This window comes from Natrix helvetica (genome assembly GCF_964273705.1).
Source record: "Natrix helvetica genome assembly, chromosome: Z".
Lineage (NCBI taxonomy): Eukaryota > Metazoa > Chordata > Lepidosauria > Squamata > Natricidae > Natrix > Natrix helvetica.
This window is the reverse complement of record NC_138554.1, coordinates 121071607-121091172: the sequence shown is the minus strand read 5'-3', so window position 1 is coordinate 121091172 and position 19566 is coordinate 121071607. Positions and strand designations below refer to the sequence as shown.

At 44.1% G+C, this 19566-nt stretch overlaps 1 protein-coding gene across 1 annotated transcript in view; it reads right to left on the bottom strand.

Moving 5' to 3' along the window:
• SVIL (supervillin) overlaps nt 1-12086 on the bottom strand; it is a 174945-nt gene extending 162859 nt beyond the window's left edge. The window contains exon 1 of the mRNA XM_081932203.1: nt 11479-12086. The gene's annotated coding sequence lies outside the window, so the exon portion shown is untranslated. The remainder of the gene's footprint in view (nt 1-11478) is intronic.
• Nucleotides 12087-19566: the final 7480 nt, after the last annotated feature.

Genomic DNA, 19566 nt, shown 5'->3' with positions numbered 1-19566 from the left:
TCGGACCACCTGTCTTGAGTGACCTGATTGTTCAGATGTGCCCCCCATCCGAAAAAGCTGGCGTCCATGGTGATGTTAAGCGATTCTGTTCGCGGAAGAAACTGCCCTTGGTCAGAACAAGAGAATCCCACCACCCCAGGGACTGCTGGATCTTGAGGGGAACTGGGATCGGAGAAGGGGAATTGCTCTTCTTGGTCCTTTGGTGTGGTAGAAGGCACCATTGCAACTGTCATGAATGTAATCTCGCCCAAGGTACTATCGATAGGCAAGAGATCATTTTGCCCAGCAGTTTTGACAGCAGGATGATGGGCGCAATCTGCAAGGTTCTCACCTGAAGGATCAGTTGTCTGAGGCTGGAGATTCACTCCTGCGACAGAAAGACTTGGCAACTTACAGTATCTATTATGGCACCAATATGCAGCAACTTGGGGGTGGGAGTGAGATGGCTTTTGTCTGTGTTGATGGAGAACTCGTGGTCTTGCAGGGCTCTCATGGTCACCTGAAGGTCTCGGACCGCTGGCTGGCAGGACGGTGATTGTATGATGAGGTCGTCCAGGTATGCTTGAAGTCTCACTGGACGTCAGGGAATCTATCACGGCTGGCAGAATTTTTGTAAATGTTCTTGTGGCCGATGAGAGGCTGAATGGTAGTGCTCGGTATTGATAATACATTCCTGCATGGTAGAATCTCAGGAACCTGAGGTGGGCCTTGCGGACAGGGATGTGAAGGTACGCTTCTGAGAGATCAATTGATGTTAGTAGATCCCCTGGCCTGATGCAAAGCTTGACTGGAGAGACTGCATTTTGAAGCGTTTGTACGCTAGATGGTAATTTAGTCTTTTGAGGTCTAATATCCCCCTCCACCCTACGGAGTTCTTTGGGACAAGGAACAGGATCGAGTAAAAACCTGACTCCCCTTGACCTGCTGGTACTGGTTCTATTGCCCTGATCTCCCGAAGATGCTGGATCTCTTGCTCCATTAGGGACTGTTTGGCTGGAGAGAAGGGAGTGGGGCAGCAAATGAAGTGGTGGGCAGAGGGGAAAATAAATTCTAGAGTCAGACCCAGGCGGATTATTTGAAGTACTCACTGGTCTGACGTGGTCTGCTCCCATCGGTCCTGAAATAAGTGCAGGCGCCCTCCAATGGGAGCCATCAGCTGGCTGTCACTTATAGCGACAGAAAGACCTAGAGCCTGATCCGCCACAAAAGGACCACTTAGAGAAGGATTGCTCTCTGGCCCTGTCTCGAAAGGTTTGATGATCTTGTGACCGGTCTGGTAACAGACTGTATGGGCAGTGGTACTGAATGGTGCTAGTGGATGGTTCTGAGGAACGAAAGGACTGCTTTCTAAAATAACCAGAGCCTTTGCGTTCTGTTTTCTTGGTGACGGATGGGATAACTTTCTTTTTATCCTGTTTTCAACTAGGACAGGGTCCAAGGCTCCCCTCCTTTAAAGGGGGCAGAGGCCAACTTCCACTTGGACCTCATGTCAGTGTTCCAGTGGAGAAGCCACAAGAGCCACCTGGTGGTGACATTTGAGGCTAGGGCCCTGGAGGCGAACTTAGGAGAGTTGAGGGTGGTATCCGCAGTGTATTCTGCTGCCGCGAAGACCTTATTGAACTCCTGCCTCAGTTTGGTCACCTGTCGGAAGCCTGGCAGATATCTGTCTGAGCCAGAGGAGAGATGCCCTGGACATGAAAGACGCCGAGGTGGCCATCTTAATGGCCCAGGCAACCACCTGATGGGGTTTTGTGACATGCCCTTTGTCATATCTTGTCCTCTGCCTTCAAACCCTCTAATTGGTCAGGAGGCAAGACTGAGGAGGATATAAGGGCTTGTACCGGAGGATCCACCTGAGGTAATTTTAATAAATCCTCCAGGAAGGCATCCACAGTGTAAAGCTTTTTATCACTGCTACCAGGCATGGCTAGAGTACCCGGTTGAACCCACTGTCGCTGCACTACATTCAAAAATAACTCAGGAACTGGCACAATCTCCTGGGGAACAACTGGTTCCTCAGAAAGATCTTTCGCTAGGGTCTGATGGGTCTACTGCGACCAAATCAGTGGCAGTTACTCCCATATGAATGGCTGTTTTAGCTTTGCTCAAGATTTTTTGAACGAAGCATGTTTAAACGACCCAGTAAAGGCTGGCTTATCCATGACGGCTCCCTCGTCTTCGGAAAATGCCTGCTCTGGAAGGACCTCCTCATCTACAGCTGAATCCTCGCTGTACAGTGAGGAATGGGGAGAGGCGGATCCCTGGGGAGCCTCTGAAGGAACAGACCTAGAGGAAGAAGACCTGGACCTGCGAGGTCGCTTGGCACGTTGTTTGATGCCCTCTGCAATGCCCTGGGATATAGCCTTGGCTATGACTTCCTGCATTTCAGGGGAGAGGGACGGCCCTTGGTCTTCTACAGACCGCCTACACTTAGTGGCCTGGCGGGGCAGAGGATGTTGTGGAGCCAGTGATAAAACTGGAGGAGAATCCTCTGTTTCTAATGAGAAATGAAACAAATCAGCATTATCTCCCATGGATGGTCTAGGAGAGTTAACTCAGAGCAGTCATCTGATGAAAATTCCTGGCCCTCGACCTTACTATCTGACTGTGGTGGGTCCTGATTAGTAGGATCTGGGGCCTCTGGTGATTCCACTGCAGGAATTGGAGAACTAGCCACCAATTGTTGCTGGGCTTGTTCAGGTTGTTTCTCTGGTGCTTTTTGGCACTGGGGGGGGGGGCAACTTGGTCTTGGGGCTTGGTTCCTTTCTTTCCCCCAGCTTTGCTCTGTCTGCTGAGGGCCTCTGAGGTTGCTTTGCTAGCCTGTCTGGTGAGGCTCCTGCTGCTAGAGGGCCCTGGCTGCATTGCCTCCTGATTAGTCTGCCATTATGCTGTGAGTAAGGGTAGTCTGGGCACCACTCACCACCTGGAACACAGTTGGGGATGTGAGGGTAGCTGCAGCTGCTGATTCAGAGTTGTGAAGATTGATGGCTGAAATAAGTAATTAAGCCGGTGCTGCCACGAGGAAACCTGGGGCGAGATCCAACCTCCCAGCGTCTGCAGGGTTAACAGCTGGAGGGAGGCCTAAGGCAAGGACCAACACCTCACTGTTAATGATCAATTAACAATCAGTGTGGTGGGGAGCAACTGACTGCCAGATTGCCGGACAGAACAAGTCACGCTGCCACCACTCTCCAATGCTGACTCACTAATGGAAGGGAAAACCGCGGCAAAACTGCAAACAAAATGGCCGCCAGAAGTTTTTCCCTTAACAAAAATGGGCACCGCAATGATTAACTGCTGGAAAAATGGCGCCAAAATTCAAATCTGCAAAGCGATGGTGTGAGCACCTGGGTCTTCGCACCACTGACTGTCGCGCTAAATGCTCAAGTATATCGCAAGTGGCTGGGCCCTCTTGCCACTGACCGCTGTGCAAAGATAAAGGGCGATCACGGCGGCTCCCAAGCAATTTAAAGAGATCGCGCGTGCCCAGAGAAGCCCGGGACAAGCGCCAGCAGCAAATAGCAGCAATAGACTCAAATACAAGAAAGGCAGACCTTATTTCTTTGCAGGATGAACAAGAATTTGGTTGAAAAGTCCAAGTTAAGGTTAAATATCTGTTGATAGTCTGGAACCATCTAAACATTGGGCTAGGCTGAATTGAAAAAAGTCTGAGGAACCGGAAGAGGAGGCGTGGTTAAAGATCTTTCAATTCAGTCCAGGGCAGTCAGGCAGAATTTAACCTGTGCTTGGACTCTCCAAGCAGCATATAGGGAAATGGGAATAGAACAGAATGCTTTATTGGCCAAGTGTGATTGAACAGATAAGAAAAAGATGAGAACAATAATGCAGTCATACTACATGGGCAAATATCCTTAGACATACAGTAAGACGGTACTATAATAATTAAATGTTTAGCAGAGTGAGTATATATTGATTAAAAAGATATCTGAGAATTAACAGCTTCTTCTCAATTTGTCCTTTCTGATATTCAGGAATTTCATATTTATTGCATAAGACCAGAGTCTATTTTGCCAAGAAACTGTCTTATTGCCTCTCATTGCATAATTATTTGAATCCATGTATTTGAAAAGAAGGTGCTGGTCAATTCCTATGAAGGTCTATATATTTCATTTTCATACTTACCATTTCTCTTTAACCCAATGATTAAGTGTATTTTCTAAGTTCTGCCTGTTTTTGAAATTTAGTCTGCCACTGTAATCTGATACTATTATATATTGCATTAGGTACTACATTATAACATAACTCATTTGACAAATCATTTTAGATTGCCAAATTTTAACAACTACACATTGTAAAAGCACTCCCAGAATTAATAAGCTGTTTTTAAATTATTCTAGCCATTTACAAGCTTACTCTATCAGGAGCCGAATAAGTAGTTAAATTGGTTTAAACAGAAATCACAGCACCAACATAGCTGAAATTACATATGTGAAAGCAGCTGATGGGGCTACGCAGAGAAAAATTGTGAAACAGCTGGGAAATGCAAAACACTTCTGGGCAGGCTATAATCCAAAATAATGCTTAGAGGCACACACACCATGAAGCAAGGGTAACAAGCAGCCAACTCAAGCCTGGCGCATGCACTCCAGCTGTTCCTTACTTTAGCCATGCACAAGTAGCTACAACAAGAGATTGTAAAACAAATCGTTTAATCCTCAGCATCAAAGAAAGCAGTTCAGTTACTACAGTCAAGATTCCCCTTGAATTCATTTTGCTGAATATTAATTGCTGGATACTTACTGATCTGAAATAACTGGACATTACTTTAAAAGTACATAAAAGAAAAAGGGTATGTATCAGTGGTGGGTTCTGGATCCCGGTGCAACCAGTATGGTGCAACGGGGCAAGGCGCCCACCACATAAATGTGTGCTGTGTGCACGCGCACAGCACACACATGCATACTTACCACCCACGATGCTCCGTGACCCCTTCCATGACGCTCAAGCTGCTCGGCGGAGCATTGCGCAGGTGTTTATGCTCCGTGCACCTACGCAGAAGCCCCGAAAACTTCAAATACCGGTAAGAAGCACAGGCGGGCAGGTGGGCCCTCTGGAGCACCGTACCGGAATGGTACCTGGTGCTCCTGGCAGACACCAATACACCTGTACCGGGGCGTACCGGTCATAACCCACCACTGGTATATATCTAGTTTTGCATATACAGGTATAAGCCTCAGCATTTGAAAAGCATCAGCTGAATATTATACGTTACAGTGCAGTATGTTACACCTGGATCAGAAAAACCCAGCTAAATCTTCATTTAGCCTGGAGAGTTAAGTCATCTCTAACTATGATCCTATGAGCTATCTTGAAGGAGGACAGGATAAAAATGCAATTAAAAATAATTAAGTAGGACAAGGTATCAGAAGAAAGATAGAGTTATGAATGGATGGTAAGGGATCATTGGGTAAAAGTGTCTCATTTGTGAGCCTAATTTCCACAGGATCAAAACAAAAAACAAAAAAGGTAGGACCCCCCACCCTGCTTTTGGGGTAAAAAATGTGTGAATCCAGCCATTTCATCAATAGAGGAGGTTTTACATTTTTAAATTGATGTTTGAATATGAATAATATTTTAAGTGTATCTGTGTTGTTCCTGATCACTGCATATTGATTACTGCAAAATAATTTATAAACGCATGTTCTCCCAGTAGTGCATGGCATCTGATTTTTATAGGTTAAAAATTGCATTCCTATTCATGCTTTACTGGAATATTTCTTTTCCCAAGAATGGTAAAATTCCAAAGGATTAAGACAGAAGGTCTCACTTTAATCCCAAATAGAAGGGCTGTTTATTCAATTTAAATAATCTATAGAATCTCCAGAATGTGTCTTTATTTCTGCATTCTCAAAAACAGAAATAAACTCAATACACTCTCTTTCATTGCTAGTTTTAGGAAGGATTGTTTTTTTTAAAGAAAGCTTAAACATACTGTGATTTTTTTCTTCCTGTTTAAATATAAACAGAGTAGTCAAACACAATCTTTAAATCCATTCCATTTATAAACGGTAATACCTTTTCATTAAAATCTGGATGATTTAAGAGCAGCTTTTAGCAAAGCATCTTGCTGCATTACAGTTGTGATAGACAAGAACAAAAGTATTTGGGAGATTTGAGCTAAGGATGATTCTTGTTTGGAAAGCATGTCCAGTTTTTAAATTACAATTCCATGGAAGTAAACTCACCTTTTTGACATGAAATTTCAAAACAGTGGACTGTAAATTACTAATTCCAACCAGCAGGGATTAGAAACTGGCATAAACTAAAACTATGCTTACATAACAGACTAAACCTCTAACAAGTCAATCACATTTCAGTTTCTACACACTGTCTTAACTCAACCCGTGTAGCTTCATTTCTTGGCTCAGAATCTCATTGGAACCCACAATTCCAAGTAAATTTCATAAACCATGATCAAAGTTACTCAAGTGAAACAGCTTTTTCTTACCTCGATCATGCCATAGAATTTTAGAAACAATAAAATCTGCAGGAACAAATTTAAGATTATAAATCAGTCATCTGCTATCATTTCAAAAACCAAGATCAGAGCATTTAAATGTATATAAAGACCATAAATTCTGATCACAGCACTCTGAGCTTATCTTGTAGCACAAACTGCTTCATATCTTCATCTCATTTAAATTTGCCAGATCAGAGTAACCAAATTCAGCTCATTATATCTAACGGTGAGCTTTTAGAAATACAATGATGACTACACAACCAGAGAAAACCAATAGCTATCTCTAATCCTTCACAAATTTTAGTTCTTTGCATTACACTTTCACCATGTTACTCAATAAGACATTTAAGAAACCTTACATCTTAGTCACTTACTTATAAGTACAACTTTCCCAACTACAATTAAATGTGTAATTAAAACTGCATTTTCATCTACCCAGGACCAGCAAATTAAGCAAACATTTGGCATGAACAAGATTGAAATGCTGATGATTTTAAAAAGATTAAAATCTTAAGATGGATAGGAGACTATTCTTAACTATGACATTTGTCACTTCCAGGCACTGTTTTTGGATGTTATTCAGCTTAGCTAGAACACTTTGCTTACAAAATAGTTTTGAACAATTCAGACTTCAGCCCAGTCTATACTTAGCACCATAGTAATTATAAAAGTTCAAACTGAAGTGATTCAAAACAAACAGGATATTAACATGGGGAAAAACATAGTAACCTGACACTCAGTTCTGTTTTACTCACAGCTAAATAACACCAATGCACAAAACCCTAAGAAATCTTCAGCAGAGTCCAGCAGCAAAATATGAAACAAATGAAATGTTGTGCATTTCAAAAATTCTGCATAGCTTGTAGCAACACTGGTAAAACTATTTAGAAATACTTCCATTCATTTAACTTTCCATATTTCTCCTTTTCAATAAAGTTATAATGGTTTTCATACCAAGGAGGACAATATAAATGTTCACAGACATTAGTTAACATTATGGCTTGAAGATTAAGCCACATACAATGAATGACAGTAACCATGGGGCTTGCCTTTAGGAGATATTTACCAGAGCTGCAAGTTTTAACTGACAATGTGATTAGTTATGATAAAAGCTATAGCAGAGATTCACACTGTGAGTTTCTTCCAATCCCAAACTTCTCATCAGATTCCAGGAAGATAAGGCTGAACATCTGGTATATTCCCAAGTGGCTGCAAGCTTCTGTATACATAAGAAAAATGGAAAGGGCTTTCATTGCAACCACTCTCACTGAAAATTGCCTATTAAGACAGCCCAGTGGAGAGTCACTGAGCAATAATGTAATCCCTTTGAAATGTGTAAGAGACCCATTTTAATGTGGTGGTTAAGGCAGAAGGCTAGAAACCAGGAGATTCTGAGTTCTAGTTCTGCCTTAGGTACAAGACAGCTGGATGACGATGACCTTGGGCCAATTACTCTTTCTCAGTCCTAGAAAAGAAGCACTGGGTACTACTTCTGAAAAACCTTGCCAGGAAAACTGCAGGGACTAATCCATGAAGTTACAGGAGTCAAAAACTGAAGACGCATGGGTGTACACACACACACACACACACACATGAGGGATTCAATTTTTTTTACTACCGGTTCTGTGGGCATGGCTTGATGGGTGTGGCATGGCTTGATGGGCGTGGCAGGGGAAGGATACTGTAAAATCTCCATTCCCTCCCCAGGGGAAGGTTACTGCAAAAACTCCATTTCCTCCGGATCAGTTGGACTTGGGAGGCAGAGAATAGATGGGACGGGGCCAGACAGAGGTGGCATTTAGCAGTTCTCCGAACTACTCCAAATTTCTACTACGGGTTCCCTAGAACTGGTCAGAACCTGATGAATACCCTTCCCTCTCCTCTCTCTCACACACACAGTGTAAGATTAGACAAGGGTTTAGCCTCATCAGAAATAAGAGTATACAGTAACTGCCTTCTGTTTTTGAACAATTTAGCAAGCCAATATAATTTAATCCTAGCAGAGTTTTATAGAGAAAGCCAACTAGTTTCCCAATCATTCTCTTCGCCTACCAACATCGGCTTTCTTCTTCAGAAAGGACTTTGGCCTGAAGATCTGACTGCAATTTCTAGCAGGACCCCAAATTTTAGTTTAACCCAGTGTTTCCCAAACCTGGCTAAATTACCCAATTGGATAAAATTAGTCTTTCTTTGGATAACAAGGTCATTACCCAGTTACAAAACAGGGGCATTTACACAGACTTAAAAGGGTTTTACTTAAATTGGGTAAAAACGGCTTTCTGATAAATAGCTTTGTAAAACGAAGGTTGCCGTTTTATCATTCCTTCATTTCTGTATCTATTTGCATTGAAATTGATGATGATTCTCAGACATCCAGGTAAAGCAGTCTAAAAGGTGGGTCATGGCAATTGGGCTTTTTTCTTGATTTGGTTTGCAACATTTCAGTGCTCTCATTCAAATAGCTTCCTCAGATTACTTGGATATATTTTCATTATTTGGATCTGTTTGTACTATGTGATCTATTTGCACTGAATGCTACAGAGCCGCAAATGTGGCCCATAAGAAGGCAAGGAAATACCTGAGGTTTTTTTTTTCTTTTCCAAATGTTTCTTTTTTCTTTCCTTCTTGAGATGTAAGGACATTTTAAATGGATTGTTAAGAATTTGTGTCATTCACTACTCTGCTTACTTTTAAGACATGCCTGTCAGGCCACAAATAAATAAGAATATGGAAAGAGTCTGTATTTCTTAGAAGAATTTGCTAATATGTGGGCTGTAAATACAAAAAAATAACATTTGGCCGGCTACTAGAGTAATGTATCTAAAACCCTTTCAATGTTGGCTTCCAGATGAAGATAAAACCCCTTTTTTTTTCCACAGAACGTTTAATTGGCATTTATTCTTGCTACTATTGTAGCTAAAAGAAATGAGAATCAAAAAGACTTGTTTTTATATTGAACAGACTACATAACTCCCAGGAAAGAAACACGGGATAAGATTTGCCTTTCAAAAAACAAAGCTTCTTAGTTTGTAAGTCATTCATCAAATCAGCCTTTTTAAAAAAAAAAAACGCTAACAAAATAAATAGAACCTGAGTTTTGCCATACTCACTTCACTGGCTCTTTTCCAAGCAGTACTGTGGTTCAATATTGTTGAACTGTAACTCCCAGCAGTCCCAGCCAACATGGTCAGTGATGAAAAGAGGTTAAAAGATAGACTTTGGCCATATTTGGAAGGCATCACTGGTTAAGAGTAAATCCTTTTATGGGGTACCAGGCCAAGAGCTATGGTTCAAGGTTTTACCTCTGAATTTGGGAACTCCAGTGTGTTTCTTTTATTTACATTGTCTGCTATAAGAAATAGCATGGGCATTAGGAAAGTCAGAATGAAAAACTTGCAAAGTATCAACCAAAGATATCTTACAGGTCATTTAAGGAAGGGAAGAGGGTAAGGCGTTTGGATCAGATCTAGACTTTTAAGAAGTTACCAAAAGAAACATTTTTTTGAAGTCCAACTGCTGTGCAAGAACAGGCAAGCTGAAAATATGTCAGGCTGAAGATTTCCCAACTCTGGTTTATTTATTCTGCAATATCAAAAACTATCTGGATTACATTTCTTTAGCAGCTGGCTGCATTTCTAAAACAAATCTGAAATACCCTGTATGTCTGCCTATATATACAATTTAAATGAACTGAATTCTAAAAAATTAAAGCTATCCATGGCCAAAGATAACTAATGTTAAGTTAAACAAAGGTTTGTTTAACATTTAGTATCATTTTTCCTGAAAACTAATCCCTTTCTCTTAACACCACTCTGTTCCTGAAGGTAGAATCAAATTTACCCCTGCAGTTGAATAATAGGAAACTTTACTATTATTCAAGACAACCAACTTGGAAAGCACTTTAAGTTTAAAATCTATCCAGTTGCAAATAACAGCTTGCTTTACATACGCTATGGCGTGCCTCCTTAGACTCAATGAGGACAATCTCAAGGGATGCCTGGAGAAAAGCAAAAATTGAAAAGGACTTAGTTGATATTTAACATAATTGCTGAAACGAGAAAACACTTTGAAAACACTCCAAAGCGGTAGGTAAAAATATAAACAGACTGAAGCATGTTTAATTTTTATCTGGCTTGTGCCAGTGATGCAATGAAATCATTTTAGACTTTGGGTTGAATGGTTTTTATGGAGCCACTCCTTAGACAGCAACATGTATTGTTATTTACCTCAGAATGGAGGAGGGGGACAGACTTGCTCCCTCGAGTGTTTTCCCTCAGCTTCTATTGCGCAGAAGGATGGAATTTTTTTACGCTATTTCCCCCTCCCCACCCTTTGGACCAGCTGATAAGCCTATTAAAGAGCGCTCACTCCATATCAGAAACAAACAAAACTTGGCACTCCTTGTGAGACTCGACACCGCGCTGTCAGCTGGCTTCCAAGAACGCGTTGCTATTACGTGGTTGACAGAAAGCCTGCAAGCAAGGCACATCGGAGCAGTAAATGGAATTTACTAAGGCTACAATCTTGCTCCCGGAGCACCCCTTTAGCCCAAAGCTGCTTCTCTGCAAGTGGGCGGATGTGCACTGTCCCCGGAAGCCAGCCAAATCATGCCCTGGAAACCAGCTTCGCTTCCAGCCCAGGGAGCTTTTGAACGGCAACTGGGGGGGGGGGGGGGAGAGATCCCACCACCTGGCAATGCACACTAGCCCTCCTTGCCCTCTCTTCCCACCCCAAGGGTTGGGATTCTCAGTGCGCTTCTGCAAGCCTCAACTTCGAGCGAGCCACCTTCCCTCTTTCTCCCCAACGGCGTGTTGTTGCAAAACCATCTTACTACCTTTCTCCCCTTCCACCCCTCCCCCGCAACCCCGTCTCTCTTTCACACAACCTGGCCTCTTCCTTCTCTGGAGGGCCAGTGTTATTGGCCGCCTCGCTGCAAAGGAAAAAAGAAAGAAAGAAAGAAAGCGCAAAAAAGTCCCGAGCCGGAAGAGTCACATTACCTGCGTGACCCAGGCTGCCAACCCAGCGCCGACGTCCGCCACCTGTCCTGCTCCCCTGGCGTCCCCCGATCCCGGCTGGCCGAAGGCGGGCAAGCGCGCGACTTTTCCCCAACAAAGGAGAAACTTCTGCCGAATCGCGCGCGGCGGCGAAGCAGGCAAGGAGCGCGAGCAGCTGGCGGGGGCGGGCGGGCGGCCAGACAGGCTCGCGGGCGCCCAATGGGAAAGTTGGGTTCGTGTAGGAACCGCAGCTGCTGCTGCTGCTGCTGCTGCTGCTGCCGGTGCTGCCGCCGCCGACCTGGCCCTGGCTGGAGGGGAAGCTGCTCCGACCGACCCACCGCCAGCAGCAGCAGCCCCGAACTGTGTGACCCCGGGCGGGCAGCAACGCCAAGGAGTGCCTTCGCGCTGGGACGGAAGGGGAGGGCTGCCGCCGCCTCCGCCGCACCCTTGTCCGCCACACAGCACAAGAGCGAGGAGAGAGCGAGCGAGCTGGAAACGCTTCCTCCCGGTGGGGGCGGAGACCAGGGGCGCCCTGTCCCCCCCTTCCCGGGTATGAATCAGGAAGAGAAAAGAAAGGCGAGGTTTGATCAGCTGTGCCCCGCCGGAGGGTTGATTTTATTAAGCAGCTCCCAGAGCTCAGGGAGCGTCGGGGAGAACAAAGGGTTGCTTTGGGGCATGTCAAGAGCGCTTTTTCCCATTTAGGGAAAGTGGCTCTCTAGCTCTGGGAGATTTTCTTCTTCTTCCTCCTCCTCCCTTAAGCCTTCTGCGGTGGTTTCACCCCCGAAGCCCTCCTCGCCTCGGGAAAGGAGATCATAAAAGGCTTTATGCGCCTTGCTTTAGCGGCTTTAAAAAGTTCAGCCGGGTCAGGATGGGTTAATATTTCTAAAGCAGGCCTCCGGGAAATCCCAGGACTTCTGGATTTCCAAGAGGTTCTTGGGAATCCCAGGATTTGCCGAAGATGATGGTTAAGATGCAACTGGAGTAGAACCAAAAAGATTCAGGAGTGAATCTAGCACCAGCCATGATTAGGAACCAATCATTCCCTCTGTATATAAGCACAGCTTTCTAGAGTGGTTGATGTAGGAAATTAACATACACATATTGTGATTAATTGTAGTTGTCAGTTGAGGATTCCTTGCATAACGATGTTCAACCATGAAGATTGATAGCTGAGTTGAACTGCTGTAACTCTTAATCTAACTTTTCCAAATCCCAATTTTGGAAGAATTTACCTCTTAGAAACAATATGTGTTAAATCCGCATTAAGGTAAAGGTTCCCCTCACACATATTTGCTAGTCGTTTCCGACTCTAGGAGCCGGTGCTCATCTCCGCTTCAAAGCCAAAGAGCCAGCGCTGTCTGAAGTCGTCTCCGTGGTCATGTGGCCATCATGACTAAAGGCCAAAGGAGCACAGAGCGCTGTTACCTTCCCCACCAAAGGTGGTCCCTATTTTTCTACTTGCATTTTTACATGCTTTCAAACTGCTAGGTTGGCAAAAGCTGTGACAAGTAATGGGAGCTCACTCCATTATGCGGCGCTAGGGATTTGAACCGCCTAAATGCCAACTTTTCTGATCGACATGCTCAGCGTCTTAGCCACTGAGCCACGTGCCATATCTGCATTACTTGGTAAAAACTGTTATTTTGTCCCTCATACTCAAAGCAGTATATCAATTATGTATGTACATTAAACATATAACCTGAGATTGGGGTATCTTTGGCCCCAAGACATGCTTAACTATATTTCCCCAAAATTATACACCATTCCAATCGTATATTCTGGAGCTCACGATCCTAGATTTGGGCAGCTGAGAACCATATCAGTTATAGGGGGCTGAACAAAAGCAAAGTTTCTTCTTTTTGTTTAATTGTAGTGTGTCTATTTCAGGACCTACCATAGCATTCATTTGTTCCGCACCTAAAAATAACAAAAAACTGCAGACAAGAGCAGATCCTCAAGATTTGATAACCTCAGGTGAGCTGCGCAGTAAGTCATTGGGTTGTTAAGATTATTGCACAAGGTATAAATTATATGTGAAAATTAAATCTGAGCCAATTCTGATCTTTAAACCATTTGTTTCCATTTAAACTGCTGTGTAAGAAAGAGATTCAGCTATTCGTCCTCCTCGTCTTTTTCCAGCAAAGTTAGGAATTGAGGACAGGATCTCCATTTGATCATCCATCCCACTGGCTACATTCACAAGGTACATTGAACTTACTTATTGCACTTAAGGTAAAGGTTCCCCTCACACATATATCCTAGTCGTTCCTGACTCTAGGGGATAGTGCTCATCTCCATTTCAAAGCCAAAGAGCCAGCGCTGTCCGAAGAAGTCTCCGTGGTTATGTGGCCGACATGACTAAACGCTAAAGGCACACGGAACGCTGTTCCCTTCCCACCAAAGGTGGCTCCTATTTTTCTACTTGCATTTTTTACGTGCTTTCAAATTGCTAGATTGGCAGAAGCTGGGACAAGTAACGGGAGCTCACTTCATTACATGGCGCTAGTTTTGAACCGCCAAACTGCTGACCTTTCTGATAGACAAGCTCAGCGTCCTAGCCACTGAGCCACTGCATCTTTTTCTTTTAATTGCACTTATCCAGTGCCTTTTCTGAGTTCAGGCAACACACATAGGAGTTGCCATTCATTTTGGCTGTACAACAATCTCCCTATGCAGTGGTTGGGCTAAAGGAGTCACAGGCCCTGTGCACAGGACTATTGCTTGAAAGAAAACATAGATCTGACTCCCTGCTGCCAATCCAACATCTTAATAATGAGCATATTTTAAATCTCAGCACATATGATTAGTTTATTGGTTTATGGTCTAACTGAATAAATAATGGATAAATGTGTCATGCAAGTATAACCGGTATTTCTTTTACTAGGCAGTTAAAATATCTACCTTACTCCCAGTCTTTAATACCATTAAAAATATTTTTACATGAGCATTAAATTACCTGAATTATGCTATTCTTTAACTGCCTAGTTAAGGGACGTGGTAGCTCAGTGGCTAGGACGCTGAGCTTGTCGGTCAGAAAGGTAGGCAGTTTGGCGGTTTGAATCCCTGGCGCCACATAATGGAGTGAGCTACCGTTACTTGTCCCAGCTTCTTTCAACCTAGCAGTTTGAAAGCACATAAAAAATGCAAGTAGAAAAATAGGGACCACCTTGGTGCAGAGCAGAGGTGGGTTCCTACTGGTTTGCACCAGTTCAGTAGAACCAGTATTGGAAATGATGACTGGGTCTCCAAACTGGTAGGGACGGCATGCTCCCCACGCCCCTGAACCAGTTCCTCAGTTGCTGCAACATCTTTTTTGACCTTTTTTAATGTTCTGCGCATGTGCAGACCTATTTATAGGCAACTGAGCACGTGCACAGAGCAGGCATCAGGTGTACACATGAGCGGAGTGAGCGCACATGCGCTAATTCGCATGTGTACCGAACCAACAATAGTGCCAGCAGAAACCCATCCCTGGGTGCAGAGGTGGTATTCAACAGATTCTGACCAGTTCTGGAGAACTGTTAGCGGAAATTTTGAGAAGTTTGGAGAACCGGTAAATACCATCTCTGACTGGCCCCACCCCCATCTATTCTCTACCTCCAGAGTCTCAGTTAATTGGGAGGGAATGGGATTTTGAGATAACCTTCCCCTGGAGTGGGGAGGGAATGGAGATTTCACAGTATCCTTCCCCTGCCACGCCCACCGAGCCACGTCCACAGAACTGGTAGTAAAAAAAATTGAATCCCACCACTGCCTTGGTGGAAAGCTAACAGCGTTCAATGCGCCTTCGGCATTTAGTCATGCCAGCCACATGACCACAGAGATGTCTTCGGACAGCACTGGCTCTTCGGCTTTGAAATGGAGATGAGCACTGCCATGTTTGCCCAATAATAAGACAAGGTCTTATTTTCTTTTGAACCCGAAAATAATCACTTGGTTTTAATTTCGGGAAGGTCTTATTATTTTTGAGGCGCAAGAGGCGGCGAGTGTGGTCACCTCATGGCTGCTGCTATGTTGCAATATTTTTGGGGGGAAACAGGGTAGCACATATGTGTGAGGGGAACCTTTCCCTTTCACTGCCTAATAGAAGAAATACCGGTTCAATATAGTATGTATCTATCTTACCCAGGCTTTAATACCATTAAAAATATTTTAACTTGAGCACCAAATTACCTGAATTATGCTATTCTTATTATATTGAACTATGCTGAACTTTCTTTGAGGAAGGAATCATTTTAGTAGCATTTAATATAATATATTAACAGGATATTGGTTTAAAGGAGCTGCAAATACTCTAGGTCAGGAGTCGGCAAACCTAAACCTTCAAAGAGCCATTTGGACCCATTTCCCACAGAAAAGAAAACACCGGGAGCCACAAAGGTCCTAACCGGGAGCCCCCCGTTGAATTCTGGAGCTGACCGGAAGTTCAGTTCCCCCATCATAGTCTCCTCTTAGCGCAGCACACTTTTTCTCCTACCTGTCATAACTGAAAGCCCTATCAATTGTGGAGACAAATGGAAAACCCTCCCCTTGCCATAGAGTCTTCTCCTGGCACACTGTGCTTCTCCCCCCCCCCCCCACCGGAAGCTCCTCTCAAAATTGTGGCGCTCACCGGTGACGGAGCCACAGCAGAGGGAAGAAAGAGCCACATGCGGCTGCAGATCCACAGTTTGCTGACCCCTGCTCTAGGTAATCATTTGGCCCGAGGTTGACAGAATTCCAAAATAAGATGACATTCTTAAAGTTGAATATGGGGGCTATGTCCAAATGAACTCTTTGATATATATATAAGCAGCAAAAATTAGGGCATTCGAAACAGGGTTCTGCAATTCCATAAAGACTTCCAGGGAAAACAATTCCTTTGGTATTAATTTATTCATATACTCTGTGTGTATGTGTGTGTGTGTATGCGTGTGTACACACATACACTTGCATATGCTGTTTGTATCCTTATACACATAATGTCTACATTAATTAAGCATCACCTTCAGGCTTCTCTGGGAGAGAAGTTTTGGAAGTAATGGCGCCTGGATAGCTATCTAGATGATGTTGTTAGTTGCAAAGTCATGTCCAACCTATTGCGACCCCATGGACGACATTTCTCCAGGCCTGCCTGTCCTCTACCATCCTCTGGAGTCCATTCAAGCTCAACGGTGACTCTATCCAGTCATCTCATTCTCTGCCGTCCTCTTCTTCTTTTGCCTTCAATCTTTCCCAGTATGAGGCTCTTCTCCAGTGAGTCCTTCCTTCTCATTAGGTGCCAAAGTACTTGAGTTTCATCTTCAGGATCTGGCTTTCTAAAGAGCAGTCAGGGTTGATCTCCTCTAGGACTGATCTCCTCTATCTAGAGATAGCTATTTAGATAATGCCTTCAAATCAGGGTTGACTGCATACGTCTCGGCAATTCTCAAGATTTCTTAAGTGGTTTGCCATTGCCCACTTTCTAGGGCTCAGAATGAGTGACTGGCCCAAAGTTACCCAACTAGGTTTGTGCCTCAAGAAGGAACTTACAGTCTCTTGGTTTCTAACAGGATGCCTTAGCCATTACAGCAAACTGGCTCTTTCTTGAATATTTATTTTGTTGCTTTTGTCCAATTGTTTCAGAGGTGGATTACTCCCGGTTCGGGTGAACCGTTAGTGCCGGCAACAGGAGGCTCTGCCCACCCACCTGGGTGCTTGCGCACACGAGTGAACCAGTGGTAAAAAAAAAAAAAGGAAGCCCACAACTGAATTGTTTGTGTATATTCTGGAGATCTAAAAGAGGGTGCTCAAATCAAATAACATTGTTAAAACAATTCCATCTTATGGAACTGTGTCAGAGGTGGGCTTCTTTGCAGCAGGCCCCACAAAGGAATAGCACCCACCCACACAAGTCCACAAGTCCTTGTTGACTTTTAAGGTCTTGGAGATTTTTCATCAGGTCTTGAGGCAATTTGAAACCCCCCTTTTGAAAGTGATGGATGTCTGCATAGTGTTTCTAGTTGTGGATTCCCCAGCAAGGGTTGCTAAAGTATTTTGTTTTTTATTTATAGTGATGTGTGCACCATTGGGAGGCTTGAAAGAACAGATTAGGGCTAAATCATCCTGGGGAAAATCTATGTCAACCATGTCTAACCTATTGGCTTGCCTAGGCTTCCTTTGAGGCATGTAATATATTTAATATATGTACGTACGATAATGTTTAAGGTTTATGATCTTGTGGGGCTATTACTAGCTCTCTAGAGCTACATGCGGCCCATGAGTTGAGCATGCCTGATGTATCTGGTTGCTAGGAGTCAAAAACCACTTTATGGCACATAATTAAAAAGACTGCACGCTACCTAGAATTGCAGTGGCAGTTTAAGCTGGTTCACAATTGATTAAACTTGACTAAATGAAATTGTTTTTTTGCTGGCAAACCAAATGGAAAGAGGACTTTGGTCTGCTGTAGTCTGTTCTACAAAGATGATATCCTTCCTTTGACAACTTGTCTGCTGCTAGATTGTCCAGGCCAAAACACAAAAGAAAGACCCACAGGCAGGGCCTTGAAGCTGGCCATCCACAATTAGCAAATGAATAACAGAGGGAGCTGTTAAACCTACATGTTATCTTGTCAGTCTGCTGCAAGGAGCAAGAGATAGTGGGTTCTATTGAAACGACAGAGCAGCCCCCCCCCCGTCTTTTTTTTTTGCATTGCTAGACAAACCTTACGACGTCCTATTTTTTTGAGGTGGTGGGGGGGGAGGAATTTCCTCTTGCCTCTTGCCCATTGGGCATAAATAGCCAGGCTCGAATCGCATTCGTTTCTGTAAGGAAAGCTTCGTTGGCGAAGAACCACGAAACAAAGCATATTTTCAGGCTGTATCCTGAAGAGCCGAGTTCCGTGGAGGGGACGGTCCTTGCAACATCTTGTGACTGAAGAAACCTGTTGCAAAATCCTTGTTCCAAAGTCACTTTGAAAAAATGCCTCCTGACTCAGCAGCCGCTACCCCTCGCCCCAGACGCGAATCGAAAGCTGGCTAGCTCGCTTGCCGTCTAGACCACGTTCAGATCATTGATTTCATTAAAATCAAGCCTTTAGTGTGAAGCCGCGGACCAACCGGCCCGGTTCCTAAGCGAAGTTTTTTCCCCCCCGACGTTCAGAGAACTAAGGCAGGATGTTTGCATATTGCAAAGGCTTTTTTTTTTTTTGGCGTTGAGAAAGAGGATTTCCCTTCTGCTTTTGGAAGAAGAAGTAGTTGCTTTTTTTGTTCCACCTCGATCTCGCGACTTACCTCTCCCAACCGGCAGCCCCGCGGAGTTATTAATTGCAAAGGCGCGAGCCTTTCTTGGCGCTGCTTCCGCAGCTGCTCTCCAGAAAGCGACAGCCTGGCAGCCGACCTGGTTCGCCGGCATCCGTAAAATTGAGCCGCTGCCCGGTTTCTTTTTCTTTTTTTCCCTCTGGCTCTTGATTCCATTTTAAAGGAACCGCGTCTCATTCTGCCTTCCGTGGTGCTTCCCCCACGGGCAACGTGCCGGTTATGGATTGACTCACTCACTCACTCACTCTCTCTCTCTCTCTCTCTCTCTCTCTCTCTATCTCTATCTCTATCTCTCTCTCTCTCTCTCTCTCTCTCTCTCTCTCTCTCTCTCTCTCTCTCTCTCTCTATCTATCTATCTATCTATCTATCTCTGCTTTGGAGGGATCAGACCTCGTAAAATGATATTTTCAAAAAGCTTCTGCCTCGTAAGCTCACAGGTCTTGCACTGTCTGTAAATACATTTCACATCAATTCCCAACAGCCACTGCAATTCAGCTCTTAGGATAGTTTGTGATCTGTGCTGCGCCAAGCCGGAAAAATTGGTTTAATAGTGAAACAATAATTAAGTAAGCCAGGGGGTAGCATCACTGCGAGCCAGTTAGATGCAGCCTTTAAAAGAACAGCACTAGAAACAGATACTGATTTCTGGTCCTGACTTAAATGTGGATGCCAGCCGAGTGACCTTGGGCCACTCTCTCTCCAGCAGGGGAAAGGCAAGGCCAAAGGACTCCTTGCCAAGAAAAATGCAGGGACTTGTCCTGACAAATGCCAGGTATCAAGACTGGCTTGAAGGCACCAAAACACACACACA